This window comes from Peromyscus eremicus, chromosome 17 (genome assembly GCF_949786415.1).
Source record: "Peromyscus eremicus chromosome 17, PerEre_H2_v1, whole genome shotgun sequence".
NCBI lineage: Eukaryota > Metazoa > Chordata > Mammalia > Rodentia > Cricetidae > Peromyscus > Peromyscus eremicus.
Window position 1 is genome coordinate 46,610,340 of NC_081433.1, and position 26,952 is coordinate 46,637,291.

General features: G+C 43.7%; 1 protein-coding gene across 2 annotated transcripts in view; it reads right to left on the minus strand.

The window, feature by feature from the left end:
• Window positions 1-26,952, minus strand: part of Galnt7 (polypeptide N-acetylgalactosaminyltransferase 7) — a 124,997-nt gene that overhangs the window by 96,311 nt on the left and 1,734 nt on the right. The window lies entirely within an intron of this gene.

The following is a 26,952-nucleotide window of genomic DNA, read 5'->3' on the forward strand; positions in this document are numbered from 1 at the left end:
GGGAAGAGAAATAACAGGATCTAAAAACTTCCCCTTCTCTGAAATGCACGTAACTTTCAAATGAACCTCTAAATGTCTGGGCAAAGAACACATTTCTACAGGAATAAACCTGCTAGATAAACAAGAGAAGCTAATAAAGACAGCATTTATGAAACAGCAAGCAGCAGCCAAGGAAGTGGCTCTGGCGTTAGGTCAGTCACCCCACTACTGCACCATGGACGCCAAACTACTCTGTCGTCAAGACGAGCAAACATCAATAACCTTCATACCAAATCATACCAAAGGATCGCGGCTCCAACTCCCAGACCTTCCCACAGATCTTAAGGAACATAGGAAACCTTTCTATTTTAAACAGCTCAAATACATGTCAACGGGAGAATCCTTTCACCGTTAAAATCTGAACAAGGAAACTAGTGATTTTCCATTATCTACGTGGTAGGGGTTTTCCCCTGGTAGTTGGGGAATTACCAAATAACTTTAACTTAGCACATCTGAAAGTAAATAAAGCCAGCATGCAGGGTTCTTATGTCCACATTAACTTAAAGGTGGCTACTGACTATATAGAAGACATTACTAAGAGGCACATTTAAGTAGGCTTTAAAGTGTCAATCAATCAATGTCACATCATGATGGACATTGGTTCTCCTCATTAATTTTTTTTGAGTGGCAATTGAGGTGGCTCAGTTGTGAAAAGTACACACTGCTCTTGCAGAGGACCCAAGTTCCCCGCACCCCTCTTATAAGGCCCACAGCCACCTGTTAACTCCAGCTCAAGGGGAAGCGGAACCCAGTGGAACTCAATGTGACCCAATGGCCTCTTCCGGTCCCCTCAGGCACCGCACTCACATGCACAAACCCACACAAACACATGTATAAACATAATTTTAAGAAATTGAAATATCTGTTGCTATGAAAAACACCATGATCCACACACAGTAAGTTAAGGGGGAAAGAACTTATTTCATGTTACAGATTACAGCCCATCCCTGAGAGACAGACGTCAGGGCAGGAACTCCAGCAGGGCAGGAACTCAAGCAGAAACCATGGAGGAAGGCTGCTTACTGGTTCTCTCCCAGGTTCAACCTCAGCTATCTTTCTTATAGAGGCCACACCCATGTGCCCAGGGTTGGTGCCACCCACCGGGCCCTCCTATATCAATTACCCCAATCAATCAAGAGAATGCACACAGTCACACCCACAGGCCAATCTATCTGGTCAAGGTAACTCCCTCAATGGAGACTAGCTCAGATAACTTTGGCCTGTGTCAAGTTGACAGTTGAAGCTAACAAACTAGAAGAATCGACTGTCCTAGAGAAGAAAGTATGTTTGTGGGTGATATTCAGGTACTGAAGGCACAAGGGCAGGGCAGCATTCAATGGACTAATGTTCCTCTGCATAATGGGCCCAAGATCCTGGAGAAATCAGATGGCCACTCAAGCCTTTAAAGGAATGGGAAGGGATTAGCTTCAGAGACCTGTTCCAAAAGTGAAATGCATGTGATTAGCACCTTCAATCTTCAAAGGATTATATTATTTTTATGGACAGGCTCTGCATCTTTTAAGAAATAAGTAAATTTAGCAACATGGGAAGTTGTCAGAAATGCTCAGAGAAGAAAATGAACAAGAAAAATAATGAAAAGTGTAAGAGCCATGACAGGTAATCAGGGGCACTTCGTCAAGACTAACCCTCAATATTAATTCTGAATCCCACAGGCAGATTTTGTACTTTTGCCTTGAATTAAAGGACATAAATGACTTTATAAACACTTCATGTACATGAGACACAATCTCATGAACAAACTGAGTTATTATTAAACCAGCATCGGAAATTAACACCTGCCACTTACCCACTGATTCCAAATGGAAATTTAGCTAAAGAAAACCAGGACAAAAGATCTTGGGTTTACAAATCCTTATACTGATTTCTGGAACAGCAATAAAGAGTACAAGGGGCATTTCCAAAATCCAGACTCCTACAGCTGAAAATCACATCAAACTAACTTCCTATAAGACAGAAAGCAAGCCAGGCGGTGGTGGCACATGCCTTTAATCCCAGCACACGGAAGGCAGAGGCAGACGGATCTCTGTGAGTTCAAGGCCAGCCTGGGCTACAGAGTGAGTTCCAGGAAAGGCGCAAAGCTACAGAAAGCAAGTCAAAATCTTACATCAAACCACCTCTCAAAACAAGGGCTTGGATTAAAGAGAGCTAATAGTTTCATTTATCAGTGAACATCATCTCTCCCCTTTTTTCTGAACATAATAAATTCCTCAGTTTACATTCAAACCCACAGAGTATTTCTACAAATGTGGAATAATTGGCAAAAAAGTTCCCAACAGCTTTCCAAGCATTTTTAAAAAGTTGCAATGTGGTTATATACTAGCCCTCAGGCAATGAGACTGACTTTCCAAGTTGATAAGTGTCTGTTTAAAACTAAATTGTCCCTTTAAACAACCCAAGGCATGTTCAAACCATGCCTCCCGTAAGTGCTGTAGATTAACATGTTACATTAAACCTGACAATACGAACCCCAATTAGTTTATACCATTAATCTCCTTAATGCTCTCTTATCTCTTAGTGCTTTTTACTTTCTGTACCTTAAGCAAGCACAGTGAAATAAATAATGGCCATGAAGCAATTAGCTGAGCCATTAAAGAAATATTTAATTGGTTCCTTGACTATCAAAAGGACTTTCAATCTATTTATAAACAGAACAGGAGAAAACTAAAGTCTAATTGCTTTCACTATCTGTAACTTCACAGCACATGAACAAAATATATTCTGAAAACTGACAGAGAAAAAAAGAAACCGATAAATTACCACAACTGTCAGCCATTGAACAAACTTAGCCTTGTCCCCGACGGTCTACTTTCCTATTATACACAAACTACTCGGATACCTCTTTGGTAAATGAAAGATTTATTCAAATGTATTAAATGCATATCCTTTAGAAAGGTGTCTAAAATGATACTTTACAATACTTGGAAAAAATTCAAGTTTGGGGGTTTGGGCGAAAGCAACTGTACTACTCATTAGCTATAGTAGTTGAAGAGCAACAATCTGGGACATTAATAATTCCCTTTCTCTCTTCCATTGCCTTCTGGCTTATTCATCTACACAGAAATTTCTCTCATAATACATATCACAAGTAAAGACTTTTTTTGTCAAAAAAGATGATCAGGAAGTCAGATGTGGTAACACAAATTATATAAAATTGATTTTACTCTGGCACAGACACGTGCTTCATCTCCTTTCATGTCCTACCTCAGAAATAAAACAAGTAAGAAACAGTTGCAGTTGGAAGAGAGTAAGACATAGGAGCCCATAAAACTGCAGAGCAACTGTATATTCAGTTTTGAGGGTCCTGCTCAAAATTCTCCCTTTTTGTCTACCACGTGGGATACCCATAATACTGAATTCCCTTAGGTTAAAATAAGAGCGTATTTCCCCGTGGGATATATGGCATTTAGAACAATTTGCACGTGTTGCGGTATCCATGCGAGCTAGCTTAAAGAAAATGGCATTTATTACAGGAACTCAGACCGGCGTTAGGGATGCTAACCAGTAGCAGATGAGAAGGATGAGAAGGTGCCCCAGAATGTTTTCTGTTTGTCTATTTCAGCTGAACCCTAGCTACATTATCTTTTGTCTCTCCTAGAAAGTCTCCTCTATGTCCCCTCTGGAGACTGGATTCCCTGATAAGATTTAGATGGTTTCTTCCCCCATAACTGTACCCCGTACGAGAGTTTGGCAGTTAAACAGCTGACACTGATGTCACATCTCCAGGCCAATGGTGACGTCAGTGCTGGGCAGTGCCACACAACTAACAAATGCAAGAATAATGCTCACGTTTCTGAAATGCGAACCCCTTAAAATCGATGAATGAACACTAAATAAGAACAGTTACTACATGGCATGTCCTTTTAATAATTATTTCTCATCTGCGTTACATTTCCAGATTCCGGTCTCTCTCCCCATTCCATCCTCTGCACAAGCACACCTACACACACTTCTCTGTCAGCCTTTGGTAGATGAGCATAAAGGTTGATTCTCTTCCAAGAAACTTCCGTTTTCTACTTCCCAGTGGAAAATTCTATTTTAATCTCACGCAAAATAGTATTAATAACTTCACATTTAGCTTGTAGTAAAACCAGACTGTGGCCTCCCTGGGGACAGGGCAGTCAACTTTGTATCCTCAAGATAAAACAAGCAAATGCACATACACAAAGGAAGAACACTCATACATATAAAAAATATAAATAAAAAGGGTTTTTGTTTTGCTTTGTTTTTGTCCGAGACAGGGTTTCTCTATGTAGCTCTGGCTGTCCTGGAACTCACTCCATAGACCAGGCCAGACTCGAACTCAGAGATCCAGCTGCCTGATTACAGATGTGTGCCACCACTGCCTGGCTAAAAATAAAATCTTTTAATACAATAAAAAGCTCCCAGAAATTTCCCTGAGGAAATAGGCTGCATCCTTAAGCCACAGACAGAAGGCTGGAAGATACGCCTTCCTCCATGAAAAGGCTCGCTGAAGATGTACTACAAGACTGACTGGACCTCCGTTCTCTTCAGATGCGGAAGCGGCTCTTGGAAAGGACAATCTATCTACTCCTGTCGATGTGGAGGACTCCCTCCCGCTGCCATCCCTCCAGTCCAATCCCACTCCTCAAGTTTCTCGCACAAGACTGTTCAATGAAACAACAACAACAAACCCCACAGACCTTCCAAGGAAAACATCAGCTCAGGATTGTGCTCGTTACTACACTGAACCCCCACCTTTCCAGACTTCGCTTTATGACCTTTTGAAACTCCTTAAGCATTTCTCCTGTCAGCCTCTCCCTGCCGGGAGCTCCTAGAAGGCTCCAGAGGCAGAAAGACAGAGATCTGGCAGAAGAGGTTGATTCTTGTCCTTGTGCTAAAGGCAGCTCACCACAGCAGCCGGAGTGGGCCTGTCTCCAGCAGTCATTCAAATCCATTTCCACCACGGACCCGGCCTCAGGGATTTCTACAATAGGCAGCCATGCGCCCAGCAGTCTCCCACTCTCTCTTTACTACCTCAGATCCAGGATGCTTGTTCTTAAGACTCACTCTTTCTGTGTTTCCAGAATATAGTTTGTGGGTTTTTCCCCCCAGTGCATCAATATATCCCACATGATGTAAAGCTTCCTTTTTAAAAAGATTTTTTATTAATTACTTGATAACTTCATACAATATATTTTGATCATATCCATTCCTTCCTCCAAATGCGCCTTTACCAGCTGAGCTGTCCTTCCAGCCTGATTTTTTCATATTTTCACTTCTTTGAGAATTTTGCCCAATATGTTTTAATCATATTCACCCTCTTCTCCCAATTCTTCCCAGGTCAGACCCTACTGCCTACTGAACCAACAACTCTTTAGCCTCATATTTTTAAAACACACTGTATCTAATTTTACTGTCCATATACTATTAGGTGTGTGGACATCTACTGAGTTGTGGTCTCCATATCAGAGCCACGCCCTTAGAGAAAACTGACTCTTCCACACCCAGTCGCTATCTATTGCCAATAGGTCGTCAACTAGGGTTGGGACTTTGTGTCCATCTCCCCTCTCCATGCACAGAAGCAAGTCCACACACTATTGCTTTTACCTCCAATGACTACTTCCATGATCCCCGCAGGTCAACAGCAGAGGGGTTTGATAGTCTTTTACCAACCCTCCGTGGTCACCAGAATGAAGATCTAGCCCCAATTTCCCCAAGTGACAATATTTTCACTAATGAGATCTGGTTAAAAGCGATGTGTATAGGTGGAGAAGCAAACTTCCCTTTCTGATTCCCTCCCACTGAAAAATGAGAACACAGTTGTGGTGGTTTGAGTGACACTGGCCCCCATAGGCTCAAATGCTTAGTCTCCAGTTGGTGGAACTGTTTGGGAAGGATTAGGAGGTGTGGCCTTGGAGATGTGTCAGTGGGTAGACTCCGAGGCTTCAGAAGCTTCCTGCCATCCCCAGTGTGCCCTCTGCTTCCTGTTTGAGGATCAGAATGGGAGCTCTCAGCTGCTGTTCCAATGCCATGCCTGCTTGCTGCCATGCTCCCTGGCATGATGGTGATGGACTCCTCCTATCCCTATGGAACTATACGCCCTAAATAAATCCTTCTTTCTATATATAAGTAGCCTTCGTTGTGGGATGTTTCATCACAGCAACAGAAAAGTAACTAAGACAAAAGGGAAATCTTGGACCATTAGATGAGTACAAATGTAGGGAGGCCAGAATGAGGGGAAACAGGCATGGATCCTGGTGACATCATACAGGATTGTGAAGAACGGCCGTTATCAACGTGAGTCTTAGGTAAGTGAAAAAAGGCTGATGTTTAGGATTTCATTGAGAGTATCCAGGCCTTTATTCTAGTTTATATAGACCGAATACTTAGTTACCACTCCTTAACATTAACACATCCACTGAGCCGATGGACAACTGAAGCTACAGTCAGCCCAGCATCTATTTCCACAGGAAAGGCCAGGTTCCTGGTGGAACTAATGTTTCCCATCAGGCAACATTCAGATTCAGAGGCGTGCATGCACACCGAACACCGAGCAGAGCAGCAAAGACAAACTATGTTAATTTTGTACACAAAGGTTCCTCAGAGCCAGAAAGGAGCATCCATGATTATTGCAGGGAGTTTCCAAAAGAACGGGGAATGTTTTCAGAGCAAACGTTACTAGACTAATACTCCAATGTTGCCAATGCAAGAAAACTTTTTCCATGTAATTAGCATTGCTGGGCTTTGGTTTTACATGCATGAAAACGCTTCGGTTGGTCTGGGGGCCTATTATGTCCCTGTGGTTTGAAATAGACATCTACCTACTTTTATATGAACAGAAATCTAATATGAGTCATACTTCAAACCCCTTGACCTCCAACCAAAGTAAAAGAACCAGACTTGGCTGAGGTTCCTTATACAAAAGCAACTCCTGGATGCAAACACTAAGCACGCATGAACTGTGGTGGCACAGGGACAAGACAGAAGTGACACACAAGAGGTGACTATTCTAAGAAACCCATTAACTGAGCAGTAAGATTTTCCCGCACTGCATTTGTGTAATACCTTCTGTATACAATGAAACTAAAATTATTTTAAAAGAAACAATAGAGAAAAATCAATGAGTGATATCCAAATGAAATATAATACAGAGAACATAACTGTTGAGAGCAGTGTAAGATTGTTATATGAATTCTTGGAGCTTGAAGATTAAGAGCATTCACCTCCAGTGAAGCCCAAAGACAGACAGACAGACAGACAGACACACACACACACACATACACACACACACACACACACACACACACACACACCTTCCCTCAAAACAAAAACTCAAAATTCGGCAGCCACAGGCATAGTTTACTGGGCACTTGCCCAACATTCGGAAGTCTGGAGGCTCTGGGTTTGTTCCTCGGTGTGTCCTTCCCTCAAAAGAAATAAATAAAATAAATAAAAAAATAAAAAAAATAAAATAAAATATGACCAGGGAGACAATGAGTCTCTGTTAAGCAGACAAAAGTCACTCCCGAGACTTGAGACTCCCTCCACCAGGGCCTAGTCAGCAGAGGACCTGGAGGCTAGCTTAAAAACAGTCCCCATCTGGCCCCGGGAGCTCAGGGACAAGTCCGGAAGCACTCCTTGCTAACAGCATTACAGTAGGTCTCGTCATGGGTCACATGGGAGCCTTTCTGAGATCAGATACATCCCTGGGGAGAACAGTTAACAGGGACAGCATCAGGGAAGAGGGAGACCCTGAGTGGACTGAGAAAGATGGTAGGATTCCCACTCAGATGACAGAATGGCATCCATGAATGTAGACATTAGAGTTCTAAAAACAGACAACTCATCAGCCAACGAAGTTAGATTCTTCCCTAGAGAGTCCATCTGTCCACACAGCCGCTAACATCACCCAGGTAACTTGCAACTAGTTTGGTGTACCAGCAAACTATCCTTTCAGGAGACATGACTCCTTTAATGAAGACAAGGAGTTCTGTAAAGAGTAGCCAGGACCAGGTGAGTGTGTGACAGCTGAGCTCCAGTGCTGAAGGTCCTCTTCTGTAGGACTCTCCATGACTGCTAACACCCCCGACAATGTGTGCTATGAATCTGATAAGGGTGATATGATGTGCAGCATTTTTCAACCTTAGCGGCTCAAGGACTCTCTTTTAAATAAAGTGGCACATGCTACCATGCTGACAGATCTTGGCTCACAGAAAATGGCTGAGGAAGTCCTACTTGTGGTACTGACTCCTTCCTGGGAAGGTGGACTCCGCTTTTCAATTCTAAGCCTATTATTGTAGGACCAAGGGAACGTGGCCATGTCGCTTCGTCTCCTTAAATACAAATTCCTGCATTGATAAAATGTTAGAATAAGACATGAGTATGTAGACATGTCTAGCAGATGGTACTGTTAAGAAGTAAAGATAAGGGCGGTGGTGGCGCACGCCTTTAATCCCAGCACTTGGGAAGCAGAGGCAGGCGGATCTCTGTGAGTTCGAGGCCAGCCTGGGCTACAGAGTGAGTCCCAGGAAAGGCACAAAGCTACACAGAGAAACCCTGTCTCGAAAAACCAAAAAAAAAAAAAAAAAAAAAAAAAGAAGTAAAGACAAACTAATAGTACTTGATACTCCTCAGTTTTCAGGCTACCACCTGGCACATAGAGTGTGCTGAGTATAGAGTTTTAAAATGAGACTTACAGGCCTAGAAAGAGCCAGTGATACGGCCTAGTTGGAGAGAGTTGCTTAACATGCACAAGACCTTGGTACCACAAACACACACACAAGTAAAGACTCTGAAGACAATAAATCAGTATACAGACGACAAAGACTTTGCAGTCAGCCCTGCTGCTGTGTACTGGCATCAGTGTGGCTGGCTACACAGTGGATCAGTTTTGTTTTTAAATACTCACACTGTGGGGGAAAACGTTACGTAAAATCCTGGTAGCTGCAGTTAGCTCAGCAGAAACGGAGGAGTCGGTGGGACTCGGAGTACCCAGAGAGGACAGTCATGTACTCAGCCTCATGACTGACCCCACGGCAGAGACGCCGATCTCACTGGCCAGAGGTTTAATGGCTTTGGAGAGTTACAAGAATGCCAAGTCAAAGTTCAGTGCGGCCTGGGACGGGTGAAGAAGGAGGAAGAGACCGTGAAATCAGTAACTTCCACACACTTGCTGCCTAGCTCTCCCTCAGATCACTTCATCTGGTTGGCTGCTGGCTTGGTCAGGAAGCACCAAGTTCTAGCAAGTCATAAAATCTTTTAAGTCCTATAAAATTCAGAGTCATGCCTAAGCATTTCCTTTTTGTTTTGTTTTGTTTTGTTTTTTTTGGAGACAGGATTTATCTGTGTAGTTTTGGTGCCTGTCCTGAATCTCGCTCTGTAGACCAGGCTGGCCTCGAACTCACAGAGATCCGCCCAGCTCTGCCTCCCGAGTGCTGGGATTAAAGGTGTGAGCCACCGCCCCCCTGGCCTAAGCATTTCTAAAACGGCAGATGAAAATAATTTTACAAATGTGGTATGTACATGATTCCCAACACACAGGCATCTCTTCTCTCTTCTTTCCTCTCCCCCTCCCTCCCTCCTTTCTTTCTCTTTTCTTTTTCTTTTTTTAATGTCTCCTTCTCTTTAAAGCACCTCAACGCTAAACTGGTATTCAAAGAGGGTTAGTTTAAGAGAAAGAACACACGTCCTAAATGAAAACATTTCTACTGTGAAATTTTCTCCAAGGCAATCCCTAAAGCAGTCTATGTACTGTGGTGTATGCTGATATCTAAGTATCTTTATGCAAGGAACGCAATGAGCCACACAGCCAATGATAACCACCTCTGCATAGATAGACAGGTAACTTCTAGTTTCTTAGTTGCTTTCAGCAATAAACAAAAGTTACATTCTGAAAACCATGCATTTTAAAACTAAAAAGCAGTTTTTACTTCTTTCCCCATTTTGGAACACTGGATCATTGAAAGACATGACTACCTTTAAGGCAACTCCTCAGCTCCTTTTTACTTAAAATTGAAAAGGATTCCTTTACAGTAAATTCAAAAACTTAAGTATTTTCCCTTGAAATGCTGTCCAAATTATTCTCACAAAGGCAGGAGGCAAAAGGGAAGAGGGAAGCCAGCTGACTGGGCTTGATGGAGCCTAATCCTGGGAGGGAGAGGCAGGAGGGTCGGGAGTTCAAGGCCGGTATCTCCAACTTGGTGAGGCCAGTCTGAGTTCCAGGAAAGCCCACTTAAAAAAAGAAAAAGGGGAAAAAAGAAGAAAAAAAGGAAGGAAGAGGAAGAAGAGAAGGAAAAGAAGCCATTGAAAGGAAAAACAACACATGTAAAATTGGATGTTAAATCCTATAAGTCTTGGGGGTTCTGGCAAACTCACTTAATGAAACATCAGGACCTTGCTATAAAGCGAATTTGTCATCTTCTTTGTAGACCGGAAAGGCAAGCTCAGAGAAGATCAAGAACTAAGGTAAACTGATAAAGTTATTAACAGTGGTTGTGCCACATTTTCACCTCGTGAGCAGCCATGTATACTTTAGCTACACGACATCGGCTTTCACCCACCAGCTGTCAGCCTGGAAGGGAAATCAAACACAAATAATTTCTTCGTGATAGTTCATACTGATGGGGGTTAATCTTCATTACTGACCCAATTACTTTCTTCAAGAGAAAAAAAAACAACATGCAATGAATAGTAGACCCCTCATCTTCCTACATTCCCACCTCCGTTCAAATGGCTGGCCCAAGGCTGGGTGTGATGCGACAGCCTTGAAAGCCTAATAGTCACTCGGGAGGCTGAGGCAGGAGGATAGCAAGTTCCAGGCCAGCCTTAGCTACATAGTCAGGCACCACTGCAAGATATAAGAAAGAAAGAAAAAACAAAACAAAACAAAAACAACCCCCCCCCCAAAAAAAGACGACTAGCACCATGTGTCCTGCAGCAAAGCCCTCCTGCTTTGGCGTGGCACACACTCTCCTGCTTACGTCTGAGAGATCGTTCTCTCTGACCTACCCTCGAAGTCCTCTATCATCACCTTAAATGTAAACACCTGAGCACCTGAGGGACCGATCAACTTAATTATGGACATGTTTGAGTTTTTCAAAATCTCAGCAAAAACGGTGATGAGAAGGCCACTAGACTGTCACGTGACTCTTAAACCACCACCTTGCTATGACTCTTGAGCCTCCACAGAGCTCGTCTCGCTCATGTGAACAGCATATAGTGCCCATAACAGAAACCGTTACAGTTCACAGGCAGCAAACCAAGAGAGCGCCGTGAGGCTCACACCAGGCAGTTAGGAACCTGCCCAGCAGCCAAGACCGAACCTCCACCACACATCCCGGGAACTCGTCTAACATTACAAATTTAGTATTCCTGAGTTGTAGGTCCCTTTGGCTGAATACCAAACACATTTAAATCATTAGACTGTCTGGGACTGGAAGCTTTTAGCAATAGTAGAAAAATCCAATAAATACAGAACCAATTTTTATAGGATCGGAGATTTGTCAGTGCACTAACTATAGCAAACAGAAATCCTAAATCACACTACCCCAAATGCTTACACTCTCCGAAATGAACTTCTTTTCTTTTCTTTGGCGACACTAATTGGAACCCTTGACGGTGCCCTTAATAGTAAGTTAAACATCCCGGAGGCTGTCCTTTCAGGATTCCAGATGCCACCAACTATACAACTTGTCCTTCACACACACAGGGACAGGGGGCTGTGTGTACAGCAACATGCTTTCACAAGGCAGGGATGAGAAGCTAATCAATCCATCTGTTCAGAACAGGTAAGATGCCAGTGGCCTCCACCAAGGGCAGGAAATTTCTCTTATGCTTTGCTTCGCTACAAACGAAAGCGGCATGGTTTTGTTTTGGTTTGTACTTTCTGGGTGTCTACAACCAATATATGTTTAAATGTACAAGTGCAATATCCTAAATAAAGACCGCGGATATCAGTACTGACTCATGGGTCTGGAAATAAGTAGCTCAGATAAATAAAGTGAAAATCACTAGAAATAAATCAGGAACTTGACTTAACAAGACACTGCGTATTTTCTCATCTTTCTGCACCCTTTCAAAAGCAGTTCCTAAGTGAAACTGTGGCACTTGGGCCCATGCTCATAGAGAGGTGACAAGGGCCGACAGGGAGAGAGAAGCAGATTCAGCCGCAGCAAGCAGCTTCCAGAATGCTAGGACATCTAAGTTCCAATGGTACTATTCTAAGTCAGTTTTTAAAAATATTATCAGGAAGACTGTCTACTTAGAAATTTAAATTTGATTTGATTTTCATTGCTGCATATGTGAGGCAGTTTAAAATTAAACCCTTGTCAACCCAGGAAAATCCACAGTTCTTTGACAAAAAGGATTTGTGTGGAAAAAAAAAAACCATCTCTGCTTGTTCCCCATCCCTAGTCAATGCTGGGCTGCTGGACTCCCATCCCTCACTCGTGCCTTGCAAACCTGTGGTATTTCACAGGACGCAGAGGCCTCCGAGGGCTACTGGTTTTTGTAACTTTTTTTTTTTTTTTAAGTGGGGCATATGAGAGGAGTGGAGTGTGAAGGGGACACAGAGACTACACACAGCGAAACTTAAAAGGCGCTTTACCTTCAACTTTAGAAATGAAATAGCAATCTCTCATTAGCGCTGGCTTATGAGCAGAGTTCTAAGGTTCGGTTATCTTTAATTAAAAAGAATCAGGGAGAGAGAGAGAGAGAGAGAGAGAGAGAGAGAGAGAGAGAGAGAGAGAGAGAGAGAGAGAGAGGGAGGGAGGGAGGGAGGGGGAGAGAAATGGATATATTCCGAAAATGTAAACTTCTGTCTGTTTGGCAATAGAAGTCACCTGCCAGGCCCCACACCCGAGGCACACTGTGCCCCAATGGTTGGACTCTCTGCTGCAAACTGCATACCTGCACCGCATGCCTGACCTTGAAGGAAGGAATCCTTCTCACATTTAACACCCACTGGGACCCAAAGAAACTGACCAACCACTCAACAAAGGCCAGGCCTCATAATCGGAGAAACAAATTCTCTGTCCAGAGAACAAAGAACGAGGTAAACAAAAGGCAGTTGTTTTCCTGAATACTGAGGGAGCAACAGGAAAGGTATCTCAATCCAGTAGAGAACAAACTGCACTGAACAAAATATATGTCATCTTTGCTATATCTCAAAAGGGTTTATTCCTTATCATCATTTATAAAGACTTGCTTCCACGCTTTCTGTATTTCATCAGGTCTTTTAACAAACGTGAGATGTACTTCCTTTTAAATACAAGTACCTGTTAGACAAGCTAAGAGTGGATGTAAACCATAAGGAACGTTTCAAGCCATTCGCTTTATCTTTAGAATGGGATTACTGCCAATGTACAGTGTGCGTGTGTGTGTGTGTGTGTGTGTGTGTGTGTGTGTGTGTGTGTGTGTGTGGCGGAGGGAGGGAGGGAGAGGTCACAAGCCTGCATTAACACACACATCACAGGGTAAACCCAGAGGTCAGAGGACAGCATCTACCAGATTTGAGACAGAGTCTCCTGCTAGCGGGGTCAAGCTTGGCAGCCCTTCTGTCTGCCTCCCATCTCACCGGGAGAGAACTGGGATTAAGGGTTGATGTGAGCTTTGCCAGGCTTGGCTTTCCATGGGTCCTGGGGGTTCAAACTCAGAACCTCCTGACTGAGTGCACAGTAGGCACTTCCCCCACTAAACCATTCCCTCGGCCCTCTAAAGAAGATTTTAACATTCCCTTTTTGCTTAGCGCAACCAGTTAATTGAATAGAAGTCAAGGATGCTATAAGCATCTCTTATGAACCATGATTGTACTACAGTGAATCTATTCATTAGACTCTGGCTGGGATTTTCTTCAGTGGAGTCAGGGGAATAGCCTGCATTGTTTCTGTGATAGTAATTAATGGAAAACAAAATGAACCCGTGTTCATTGAAATCTCTTCCAATTTTCGAGCAGAACACTGGAAAAAACAATCTGAGACTAACCACATGACATACAGGTACTCCGACGGATACTTCATGATGCCATCAATCCTTTTCTCAAGCTAAGAACGCATCAAGGTCTGGGAAGGGTGCGGTATTTTTGTCTCTGCAGATTGATACTACCCTTCAAAATGGTATTGTACTTTCATGTACTCTACTTTTAAGACATACATGTTAAGTGTGCTATGTTTTGAGTCTGAATGTTGGCCACAGAATAGGAGTGAACTGGCCCTCTCCTGCGACCAGATTGGCGTCTAGTCCAACTGTCACCAGAGAGGCTTCATCCACCAACTGATGGAAACAGATGCAGACCCACAGCCAAACATTAAGTGGGGTCTGGGGAATCCTACAGAAGAGGAGGAGAAAGGAGTCTAGGAGCGTGTGTGTGTGTGTGTGTGTGTGTGTGTGTGTGTGCGTGTCAAGGACACCACAAGAAAATTCACAGAATGAACTAACCTGGCCTCACAGAGGCTCACCCAACACCCAGGGAGCCTGCATGGGGCTGACCTAGGCCCTCTGCATACATGTGACAATTGTACTTGATCATCTGGGGACTGCCTCTGACTCTTTTCCTGGCTTTTGGGACCCTACTCCTCACACTGGGTTGCCTTGTCCAGTCTTAACACAACTGGAGGTGCTTACTTTTGCTGCAACTTGATATGCCAAATGTTTTATTGATATCCACGGGAGGCCTGCCCTTTTCTGAACAGAAACGGAGGAGGTGTGGATGGAGGGACAGAGGGAAGGTGGGGGAGGGGAAACTGCAGCTTAGATGGAGAATAAATAAATTTATTAAAAATAAATGAACAGGTCACAGAATAAGCATTGTGAGAAAACAAAACAATAGTTATCAATTCACACAGAAATGTATTTTGTTAAAATATTAATTTTTAAAAACTTATCCTCTTTTCAAAGAGAGAATTTTAGGAAATTATTTGCTAAACATATATTTTTTTATCCATCATCATTTCTCTGGAATACAGGCAAATTTAATTGCCAACTACTGCAGGAACATCTTTCTCCAACCTTCTCAGACAGACACTGGTTTAGAATTTCCTCTGAGGCCATCATACAAGGAACCACAGCTAATTAAACTACACATCTGCATTTTCTTATTCCAGCAATCCACAATCTAAATGCTAAAATAGTCAATTTCAACTTACCAAAGTCCCCAGTCTTAGTGATTTTTTTTAGTTTAAAAAAACTAAACATCTACCAGAGTAGAAAAATTGTAATGTATAAAGTAATAACATTTCAGTCATTTCTATTCCACTACTCTAAAAAGCACTTTGTAGTCATTTATTCTACATCATAATTTGAGAACATATTTGCCAAAAATCTAATGGACTTTTTATTCACTTTAAACCATTCTGGCAAGAATTAGTAGACGTTTGAACAGGGTGTTTTAAATGGATTCTTTGAAAAGAAAAGAGGTAAAACCTTTCAAACAAATTGTAAAGGAAACAAATACTAAGACTTACATAGCTTACCTTACTGTATTAGAGATTAAAATATTAATTCTGTAGGATTAGTTGGATTATAAGAAGCATAATCAAATCTAACAAAAGTTGGTGACAAAATACTGAATTTGCCACAAGAGCACACTGAAGAGGTTGTGTGCCCGTTTTCAGCCATTGCAAGTCAGCACAGTAAAACACATCTCCTGGGGCTGGGTTGGGGTTGGGGTTGGGGCTGGGGCTGGGGCTGGGGCTGGGGCTGGGGCTAGGGCTGAGTTCCTACAGAGGTTGCCTAGCATGCAGGAAGCCCTGGGTTCAGTCCCCAGCACTACAGAAACCAGGTGTGGTGGCGTGCTTGTAATCTCAGCGCTCAAGAATTACAGGCAGGAGAACCAGCGTTCAAGAGCATCGTCGGGGTTCAGATCAGCGTGAGATACATAAAATCCTGTCTTAAAACAAGCAATGGCCACACAGAGGGCACCTTTTCGATGTATACAGGCTGCTGTCAAAGAATTCCAATACAATATAAAGTATTCTCGGGTACATTTTTCTGGAGAAAAAAGTTTACCCACAAATACACATTCTCACAGCAGCATTAAGCAAATACAACTTCTTCATTGACTTAACCTCAGCGGGTTTGTAAAATGTTTGTGTAACTGACCACAAACTACAAACCTAAAGGAACTGGGATCCGATCTCACGTTCTCCGCTTGTCACAGCCTACACCTGAACATCCTCACAGGCACCTGCAAACGCACACACCTGCCCAACTCACTTCCAGGTATTGACAGTCTTCTTTTGTCCCCGAGTTATACGGCTGGATTGTCCGTGAGACAGCAGATGCCAACAAAAAGGTTGATGTGGTAAGTAAGAGCACTTGCGGCTCCTTCAGGGGACTGACTTTCAGTTCTTAGCATCCGATCTGGGCCGCTCACAACGGCTGGCAGCTCCAGCTTTGGAGGATCCCATAATCTCTTCTAGCCATACACACCTGTGTACGCACATGCACAGAATCACACACATAACCCATAAAAAGAAAAATCTTCTTAAAATGTATACGAAATATTTACCTCAAATTCGGCAGATTTTTTTTTTTTAAATATAGAGTGTAGCAGTAAATGTTGATGCGCACAGACTTTCTAGAGTACTCCAAGCACGTGTCTTAGGACTATTTTATAATACGTATCTGCCCCTTATTTGTCTGTGCTAATAAAAAAATTACTTCGTCTTTTAAATGAATATATCAAAATGTAAATTCTCAGACAAGCATAAAGACACTGCATTGATGTGGTCACTGTATCTCACCTCTTTACAACTGTTAACTCCTAAAATCCTGCGAAACCATCCCAAAGTGCCTCTTTTGCTACACTAAGTGTTCGATAGCACTGTTACACTTTAATAACCAGGATCAGTGGGTTAGTTTGAAAGCAAGGACTCCTGGGGGTGGCGGGCCTTCACACCTGTAAGCTAACTGCAAGCCTTTCTATCATTAAAGGGAGTGTCTAATGTTTATGGTGTGGCCTTTTTCCCTTCCTCCCTTCGTCTTTCTTTTTTTCCTCCTTTTTGGTGTTTTTACTGAAAGGAAACTCAGAAATCAAAGGCAAATGCAAACAGTCTGGGAAACAGGAATGCTGCACCCTCATTTGAAGGCCCAGAAGGAAGAATGGGAGACTTCTAGCTTCGTTTCTGTTGCTGTGATGGAAGTACCTTGACACGGAGCAACCCAGGGGAGAAAGGGTTCATTTTAGCTCCCAATCCCAGGGCACAGTTCATCACAGCAGAGAAGTCAAGGCATCCGGAACCTGAAACAGTCAGGCCATCACAGCCACAGTGGAGAGCAGCGAGAATGAATGTGTGGACGCTCAGCCTGCTTGCTTTCTCCATTCTCATACAAATCAGGAACCAAACCCAGGGGATGAGACGGCCCACTTTTAAGCAGGGTCCTTCCTGTATCAATTAAGACTGAAGTTCTCAACCTTCCTAACGCTGCGACCCTTTAATACAGTTCCTCATATCGTGGTGACTCCCCGCCAAGTGTAAAATTATTTTATTACTACTTCATAACTGTACTTTTGTTACTGTTATGAATTGTAATGCAAATATTGGATTGCAGGATGTCTGATTCATACCCCTATGGAGGTCGTGACCTGCAGGCTGTGAAGTGCTCGTTAAGGCAGTCAAGATACCCACAAAAGACATACCCACATGTCAACCTGATCTACACAATCTGTCATTGAGACTCTCTCCACTGGTTAGTCCAGGTTATGCCAAGTGGACACAACTATCTCAGGCAGGTTCACTGTGAATGCCTACTTAATACCAAGACCTTACATAAAGCGGTATGTAAGTCAGGATGTCAACACTACTGAGGTATTATAAAATAATTTCATAAAAGCACTACAAATGGAGGCCTAGAGAGACTGCTCAGTAGTTAAGAGTGCTTGCTGCTTTGTAGAGGACCAGAGTTCAGTTCCCAACACACCAAACACCTGTAACTACAGTTCCAGGGGATCTGATGTCCTCTTCTGGCCTCTAGTGAACTAGACATACATTCAGGCACTCGAGCATGTGCGTGCGCTCAACAGGTACACATCCTTAAAAAAATTCTACAAATGCTAAAATTACATCTAAGTCAGACAACTGTTAAGCATGTGAGTTTGCTATTGAAGATAGTATCATACCTCTTGAGGCCAAATGTATCCTGAAACCCAGAGAATCAATAAAAAATTAAAAGATGAAAAAAAAAATGATTAGAGCATCTATTCTCTTACAGAATGGTTCCCGGTAGTGTGTGATTTAATTTTTAATTCACCAGTTTAAAAAAAAAATTCTTGGTAATAACAAATTCCAATTGCTTTGCTTAGCCGCCTATTAGCAGACTAGTTGGTATTGATAGAATACTGCAGTTAATTGTACCTGCTAGATTTGAGAAGCAAGGCTACTCTGCAGCAATCCTAGAAGTCCAATTAGATAAAGCAAAGCTGATTTTGTTCCCTCCAGTCTCAGTGTTCTGGTCCCTGTATTCGGTGAACTGAAGCAAGCCAGTTTCCCTGTTGGCATGTCAAATACTTCTCCGAGTGATGCAAGAACGCACTTGGAAGGCCGGGAGCTCATGGGGGAATGCATAATGGGGCAGAAAGGAGAATATTTCTCATTTTGAAATAGTCAGGATTCTTAGCAAATGAAGTAACTGCAAGGTAGTTCTTCCTCCTTCAAAAGCACTTATGAAGCCCTGGGCAGCTGCAGTTCAAGCTGTCTGCTGCTCTCAAGCTCACAGGACTAAAGAGAATGAAGCGGTAAATCCCATCTTTTCAAAGCAGATTGATGTATTATAACCTCAAAAAATAATAATAATAAAAAAAAAAACCCAGATTGCTGAAATGCTGAGGCCAGTTTTTCCATTCTGCCCCCGCCCCTTAAATACACAGCAGCCACATGGAAGTACGAGAACTAACACTTAGCCTGATATTCTTGGCATCAAATTTCCTTTCTAACTTAAAAATTAAAATGATTTTTTTTAGACAGCTTTAAGTCACAGGAGTTCTGACTGAAAAGCACAAAATGCCTAATGTATATAATCATAATATTTAGTATATACATTATCGCGTTATCACAGTTGCAGACTACACATCAACTTAAAATACATATGCGTGTCTATATGTACCCAACAGTGGGCAGGGGGAGATAGGCACTTTGTTAGATACAACCATTATGTTCCTCTGTGATTGTAAGTAACGCTTTCTAATAATACTCCACCTCCTCTACATATTTCCTGGCATGTACTATTTACCACTTGAACTTCTTCATGAGAACCAGTTCTTGAGTCATACTATTTACTGAGATCTGCTGAAGATGGTCACACAGATCCTCCCTCTCATGGCTGCAGCGGGGTAGGTTGGTTTACTGGGAGCAGCGCTTTCACGGCCACTGACATGTTTTTCTTAAGCAGCCTCATGTCAATACTGTGGCCTTTGAATCTGCTGATGACCCTGAAATTACCTTTTCTACACTCCGGCTGCGATCTTAAATCCACCAGCATCCCCTTTCCCTTCATCAAGCATTCACCCTCTGCTCTAGAGCAGTTCTACTCCCAGGATCTCACCTTGTATTCCGTCTCTGCGCCCCTCTCCTAGGTAAACTTCATCCTAGCCTCTAGAGACGATTACCTCGTGCTGGCATTTAGCCTGCACTCGGTTTCCAGATTTTTCCTTATTGCTCAACTCTAACAATACGTACCATTCAGTCTTTCAGGGCTCAGACTGGTTCATTTTTCTATGGTCTCCAGGACTGGCCATGGTCTTTCATGCTTTTACACACGCTGTTCCTCTGTGGCACCTCCAATGTGTCCCCCTTTAAAACAAGCATCGTGCTGACATCCAGCCCCAGTTAAACTAGATGGAGGTTCTCTGTGATCCCACAAGCCCTAGTCAGCTAGCATAGTTCTCATCTCAGCAGCTACAGTTGTTCACATCTGGCCTGCAAATCTCTTGCAGGGGTGTGTGTGTGTGTGTGTGTGTGTGTGTGTGTGTGTGTGTCCGCACGCGCGTCATTCTACTTATCGAAGACCAGGTCTAGCGAGTGAGACAGTCATCCATTTACGCTGCAACTCAGGACACTTGAAAGTGAAAGGGTCACAATGGCCAGAGGACAAAGACTATGAACTGAAATCAACAACCACTCTAATAACAGACCACACGACCTGCATTCCAAGCAAGGGCTCCGCCTCCACCTCCAAGTTCATCAAGGACTACACTCCCTCGAGGGAGATGCTCTGGCTGCGCTGACCTCCACTGTGTTTCTCAAACACCCCCGTTTCACTCCAAACTTGGGGATTTTTGTACTTCATGTTCCCTCTGCCTGGGACACGCCTGCCTCAGATTCACAAGGCAGGCTTAAACGCATTCCTCGGGCTTCAGCGTCGTCTTCCCTGACCAGGTGTCATGGTGTCTGTCTGAAATGATCCTGCTACTGTTTGCAGACCGACCTTTCAATGTGCTCCCTAAGAACACGTTAGAATCAGTGGCGAAGGGTGAATGCTGAGGTTCGAATGTGGACTGTCTCCACAGGCTCCTGTGCACTGGACGCTGGGCTGGCAACTGATTATCCGGGGGACTGAGCGGATCCTGAGGGTTCAGGGGATGAATCCCCTGTCAAATACACAATAAGATGGGCAGGACTAGGAGGTGATCAAAACTAGGGGGTAGGACCTAGGTAGGGGAAGCAGGGCAGTGGGAGCACGCCTTTGGGGACCCTATCTTGCCCTGACCCTACCTCTGTCGCCACTCTCCCCACCCCTCCACCCCCACTGCCCTGACACGCGGTATGAGTGGTCTTCTCCACCTGTTTTCCCTCCCAGGACACGGAAACCTCTGAAACTGTGAACCCAAAGAAATCTCTCCTCCTTGTTTAGCTTGGGGGTTTTGTCTCGGTGGTGAAACACTAACCAACCCAGAGAAGTGTAACTCTGACCCAGGCTCGACTGCTTGTGAAGGTAATGATCCCAAATGAAGGGCTCACTGAGGCAGCTTCATCTATAAGGCCGGTTACATCAAGTTGCCGTTCAAAGGTTGTGGCCACACTATAGAGAATATCTGCCTGATCCAAACTAAGAATCCACTCCATGTTGCTACTACTTCCTACTGTGTAGCATGACCAATGCCTAGAGCAGTGAAGTAATGGAAGGCACTGAGTAGGCATTTAGAAAGTATTTCAAATATCCAGAGGAAATGACTGAATAAGAGTTGACATGTAAATGTCACTATCCCTTCCCTCTCCCTTCAAAAGCCTCCAAAATCACTTTAAAGACTAAATCAATATAATCCCACCCAGTCCCTTAGGCTCCCCTTTAACTTCCTTCAAAATGTGGTCAGAACTCACTTCTCCAAGCACATCCCACCACTCTTCACCAACAAAAACTGAACCGCTTTCTGGTCTCACCAGACTCTTCTGGTCTGGTTCTTTCCCGCCTCTCTCCGTGGCCCCACCCCACCTACACTCCACAGCTCTCTAAATGCTGTGCTTTGTGTTTTCCCTCCCAACTTTCACCTAACCTACTACAGCTCTTTGAAGACCTCCCTTTTGTGACTGCTACACAGTCACACAGCTCATCTCTCCTAGAAGAGACCCAATGTCTCTGTCATTTCTGTATCTCCAGAGGGCAGCCCAGTGAAACACAGGAAGGCCTCAACGGATTATTTTGAGCAAATAGGAAGCTGGGAGTTAGGAGGTGTAAAGCGGTCTAGATCTCTCTCTCTCTCTCTCTCTCTCTCTCTCTCTCTCTCTCTCTCTCTCTCTGTCTGTATCTCTCTCTGTCTCTCTCTCTCTCACACACACACACCCCTAATAATTATTATTATGGACATTACCGTGTGGCTATCAGGTCAAGACTTAAAAACATCTTTAGTATTCTGTTATCTATCCTCACCAACCCCTAGAGCAACGGAAAACATTCAGTAAACACTCAAAACTGTAAGAAACAACTTGGACGAGAACCATGTTTACAATACGGCAGCAAGAGACTAGGGGTGTGGAAAGAGAAGTATCAAGATTGACATATGAGAAAAGCCAGTCAGTTGGCAGACAGAAACTGGAATCGCTTCCCCGCCTGACCTCCAGGCCACACACAGGATGCGGGAGAAAAGCCTACAGCATCCACCTTTAGGAGGAGGTGTTTTGCTGTGTAGGTAATGCAAAGGGTCAGAACTGACATGGAGCAGGGCAGACTCACCATCCCACTTCAACCTCCAAGAGTGCTTTTTTTCTTTTTCTTCCTTACTCATGCGTCCCTGATCCAATTCTGGAATTTAATGACCCGGACACCTCAGTGGGTGCACTTCAGACTCCCATCCCTCTTATTACAGTATCAGTGCCTCCCAATTCCTACTAGAATAATCTGTCAACCTTAATAGATACTCCACTTTCCACCCTTCCCATCTTGTACCTGAATAAAAAAATTTATGAAATTGCTCCATTCACAGCCTTCATCAATGGCATACTGGAAATCTAAATTCTTTATTTTAATACTTTTCTTTTGTCAGCCTATACATTCAGTCTTCAGGAGTTAAGAATTAGCATTCAAAATATGAACAAAGACAATTATCTACTTTGAAGCTGAATGATCATAATTTCCCTGCACTCAGCTATTCACATTCTGCTGACCACTTTTTTTTTTTTTTTAATAACTACTGAGTTAGAATTTGCAAACAGTCTGTTCACTAGTGGCTCCAATTGAGGATTTTGCTTTCCATTCCTGATGCACTCTTTTCTCTTTCTCCAATATACTACAGCCTGGCACGATGCAGCTGGTACAGAAATCCACACTACCCGGCTCTTATCTCCCATTCCACATGGCTGGCCTACCACACAAAGTAGTGATCCGAATCCAACTGCTGTCCAACACTTCATTCCTTCTTCACTGAAAACTGTGCACTCTCCAAATGGCTATTTTTAAGCCTTCTCCACCAATTGTTACTAACAAAACATTTTGTGCTGGCCAGGTTTTTTTTTGGTCAACCTGAACCTCAATTGAGAAAATGCCCCCATCGGGTTGGCCTACATATAGCCAAGTTTATGGGGCATTTTCTTGATTACAGATTAATGTGGTGTGGGAGCGCCCAGTCCACTGTGAGCAGTGCCGCTGCTCCTGATCCTAAGAGATGTAAGTAAGGCAGCTGCAGGATGCAGGCTTCCTCCGAGAGTCTACCTCAGTTTCTGCCTTTGGCTTCTTGCCTTGACTTTCCTCACTGGGGGACTCTAAAGTGTAAGCTGAAATGCACCCCTTCCTCCCCAGATTGCTTTTGGTCACGGTGTTATCACGGCGATGGGAAACACACTCGGACATGGTTCCTTGAGATCCCCTGGTATTTTTTTCCTTATATAGCTCCTGGATTAAGGAACGGCTTTGTTTCTTTGATTTCTTTTTGCCAAGGAGAGAAGGTGGACTTGTGCTGTGTGTTCTATGAGCAGCCTCTGTGGAGCCTAAGTAAGGGGGAGACCAGGGGACAGCTGGAAGCAGGGTGCTACCCGACTCTGCTAAGTCACTCAATAGAAAACATTCCCACAGAACCAACAAATGCAGCAATTTGGGGGATCTGCTTAAAGAGGCGCACAAATAAAGGCAGCACCTCGTTTATGTTATTTGACAAAATAATAATAACAATAACAACAACAAGCAGTGCCTACCGTAAATTCAGCACCAAGGAGAGAGGAGAGATACTCTCATCAGGAAACAAGAATTTTGCCTTGAAGGGCGCTCAGTCAGTCAGGATTCTGAAGCTTAAAAAAGGCTTTTGATCTCTCTCTCTCTCTCTCTCTCTCTCTCTCTCTCTCTCTCTCTCTCTCTCTCACACACACACACACACACACACACACACACACACACACAAAATCAGGTTGTGCACAGGTCTCCCCAGTCCTGAACACTTGCACAGAAATTCTAAAGCTAGCAGTCTGTCAACATGTCCACTACAAACCTTTCTTTTCAGAGTTTATGATTCAACAGTGAACATTCAGGGGGTAACACCTGGGGCGAACGGTGTCACTCTGAAACACACTCGCTTTCCAAGTCTAAACAAATGATCTTAATAAATGATGACCTTACAACACCCATTTTAGAAGTGAGCTTTCTTAGAAACTACAAAGGGAACGCATAAACCCCGTCTTCCTAACTTGTCCTCATGTAGCAAACTGGTGTCACCCTAGACTTCGTGAAATCCTCCCTTCCACATCCATTCACAAAATCCCGGCACCTTGGCATCGTCAGCTGCTCTTGAGTCAACTTCCTTCATCTCTCAACAACCACATGGCCAAACACTGTTGGATGTGACCCGGACTGTTACTATGAGACCCCTACTATCTGCTCTACAAACCAGCACACGAACTCTTCCTGCAGAGACCTACAGTGATCTTTCCAACACACGAACATTGCCACGCCTTTCCCCTACTTACTTCCCTCAGCAGCTTCCCACACCTAAGATGCAAACTCGCGGCATGGTCCATAAGATCTGGCCCTTTGTCGTCTCACTCTCCACGTTTCCCCTGGATCGACCTTCCAGTTTCTCATCCTTACCCTTGCTACTTCGTGTCTCAGAAACTTTGCCCGTGCGGCCCGTTAGGATTGCTCTGTGCCACCCCCACCCCCAAATTCAACAACTACTCTTGTTCAAATCTTTAGATTTCAGCTCAGAAGTCAGTTATTAAATAACTGATGATGGGAGGACGTGCAAAGGTGACCGGCCACACTGGTGGAAACCCATGAACTGTGGACTGGTGGCTGTGGAGCCCCCATGGGACTGGACTAGGCCCTCTGGATATGGAAGACGGTTGTTTGGCTCGAAGTGTTTGGGGGGCACTCAGACAGGGGGATCGAGATCTGTCCCTGGTCTACGGGCAGGCTTCTGGGAATCCGATGCTTGTGGTGTGACACCTCGCACAGCCTTGGTGCAGTGGGAAGGGGCTTGGACCTGCCTAGGCTCAGTGTGCCGGGCTCTGCTGACTCCCCATGGGAGACCTTGATTTTGGGGATGTGGAGATGCGGGGTGGCTTGGGAGAGAGGGCTGGAGGGTGGGAAGAGGGAGGAGGGGGGATCTGTGGATGGTATGTGGAGTGAGTAGAAAATTTCTTACTAAAGAAAAATGAAAAAAAAAAAAAAAGACTTGCATGCTCAGACTTCTCTGTTTTCTTACCTCCTAAGGTTTTTCTTAACACAAGGGTATGCACATGCTTCTTTCGGAGCATAATTGTATTTGTATATTTGTGAAGGCTTGACTAACATGTGCTTTTCTCACTAGGCTGCAAGACCCATAATGTCAAAGCAAGAAGTGTTTCCTTAATCGTCAGCACCATATCTAGTATACAGCAGGCATTCACAGATGTTTGAATAGAGCCACAAAAATAATCATATAATAGAGTTGTGGATACAGCTCAGTTGACAAAATGTATGCCTGCCATGCACAAAAGAGTCCCTGGCACACCACAAACCCAGCATGGTGATACATGACTGTAATCCCAGCACTTAGGAGGGAGAGGCAGAAAGATCAAAAAGCTCAAGGTCATCTTCAGCTACGTACAGAGTTCAAGGCCGGCCCGAGCTACAAGAGATCCTGCCTCCAAAAAAATAAAATATAAAATAAATCAGATTGAAATTATAAGGTCACTTTAAATATCAGTCACCCCAGAGAAACAGCAAGAGGCTCAGACCTGTAAGAGGGAATTTTTGTCTTCACCTCGCTTGTTCCACAAAATTAAAGCAAAGAAATCTTCAAAGGACTCTTTAGTTCCAGTAAATCCAGCAGTACAAGACAGAAGCGGCCTTGGCTGGACAGAGCCACAAGCTGGTGGTAGAAGAGGCAGAACTTTCATTTGGTAAGGTAGGTCGTTCTGGTCTACCTCAGGCCTTCTGCAGGGATCAAAAGAGGCCACGTACAGACAGACCCACATCCAAGAGAAGCAGGTTCTCACGATGGATGGAAGTACCTGCCGGTCACACTGTACCACAAGGCAGAGGGAAAACCCAGGAGTCAAGGCTGTGTACAGATCCACATCTAAGAAGCAGGATCTTGCGGTGAATGGAAGTACCTGCCTTCACACTGTAAAAGTACCACAAGGCAGAGGGAAAACCCAGGAGGCAGCATCTGAAACTTCCCTAACTGTTCCCCCAACACTGGTTCTCAAGAACCCCCAGGTTGGCTTTTACTTTAGGGAAGTAACAGTCCCTGATTTACACTCTTATGACATCACATCTTAAATTGCTTTAGGTTACTATTTACTATACGTCACTGATGTCTCCTGATACATGGCATTCTTTTTAATACTGTGCTGGTAAATCTTGGAAAGTCTTAGTTTATCTTTGGCAAAAGGCAGAAATGACAAGTTATACTAGGTCCTCTGACAAACTTAACCAAACACAGTGAAGAAAAAAATTAAGCTACGCTCCCTTCCTAGACAGACGGGCACTATAGTTTATTACATATCAGCACTAATAAGCTATCTAGAAAGGCGTTACGATATGTCTCCACTTCTTTTTCCAGCTTCTTGAGACTACAGTCTCTTGTAGCCCCCGCTGGCCTTTAACTTGATATATAGCCAAGAGTGTCAAGATATATCAGCCTCCCAAATGCTGGGATTATTGGCAGGCTTCACCTTGCTGGGCCCAATCATGGCTCTAAAAGGATCAGAACTACAGGACATTTTGAACTCAAGTAACTTTGGCGGGTTTTCGATTTCCTTCTCAGAAAAGTGGGGGTTAGGATGTCCAGCATTATATACAGTGCTTTTTATATAAAAGGGTATTTGATGACTTGAGAAAAAAAATTTCAATATTCATCTCAACCGAACCACTTTGAGAGCAAAAATGATTTAAAAAGGAAAAAAAAAAATCAGCCACCACTCCAAACACACCGAAAAGGGAAATGTAATTGTTTTATCAATTTAGGTGACCTAGGTGGGACTCCAGTAAGGTCAGTCAGTCTCAAATACTGCAGTTTACAAATGAAGCTGT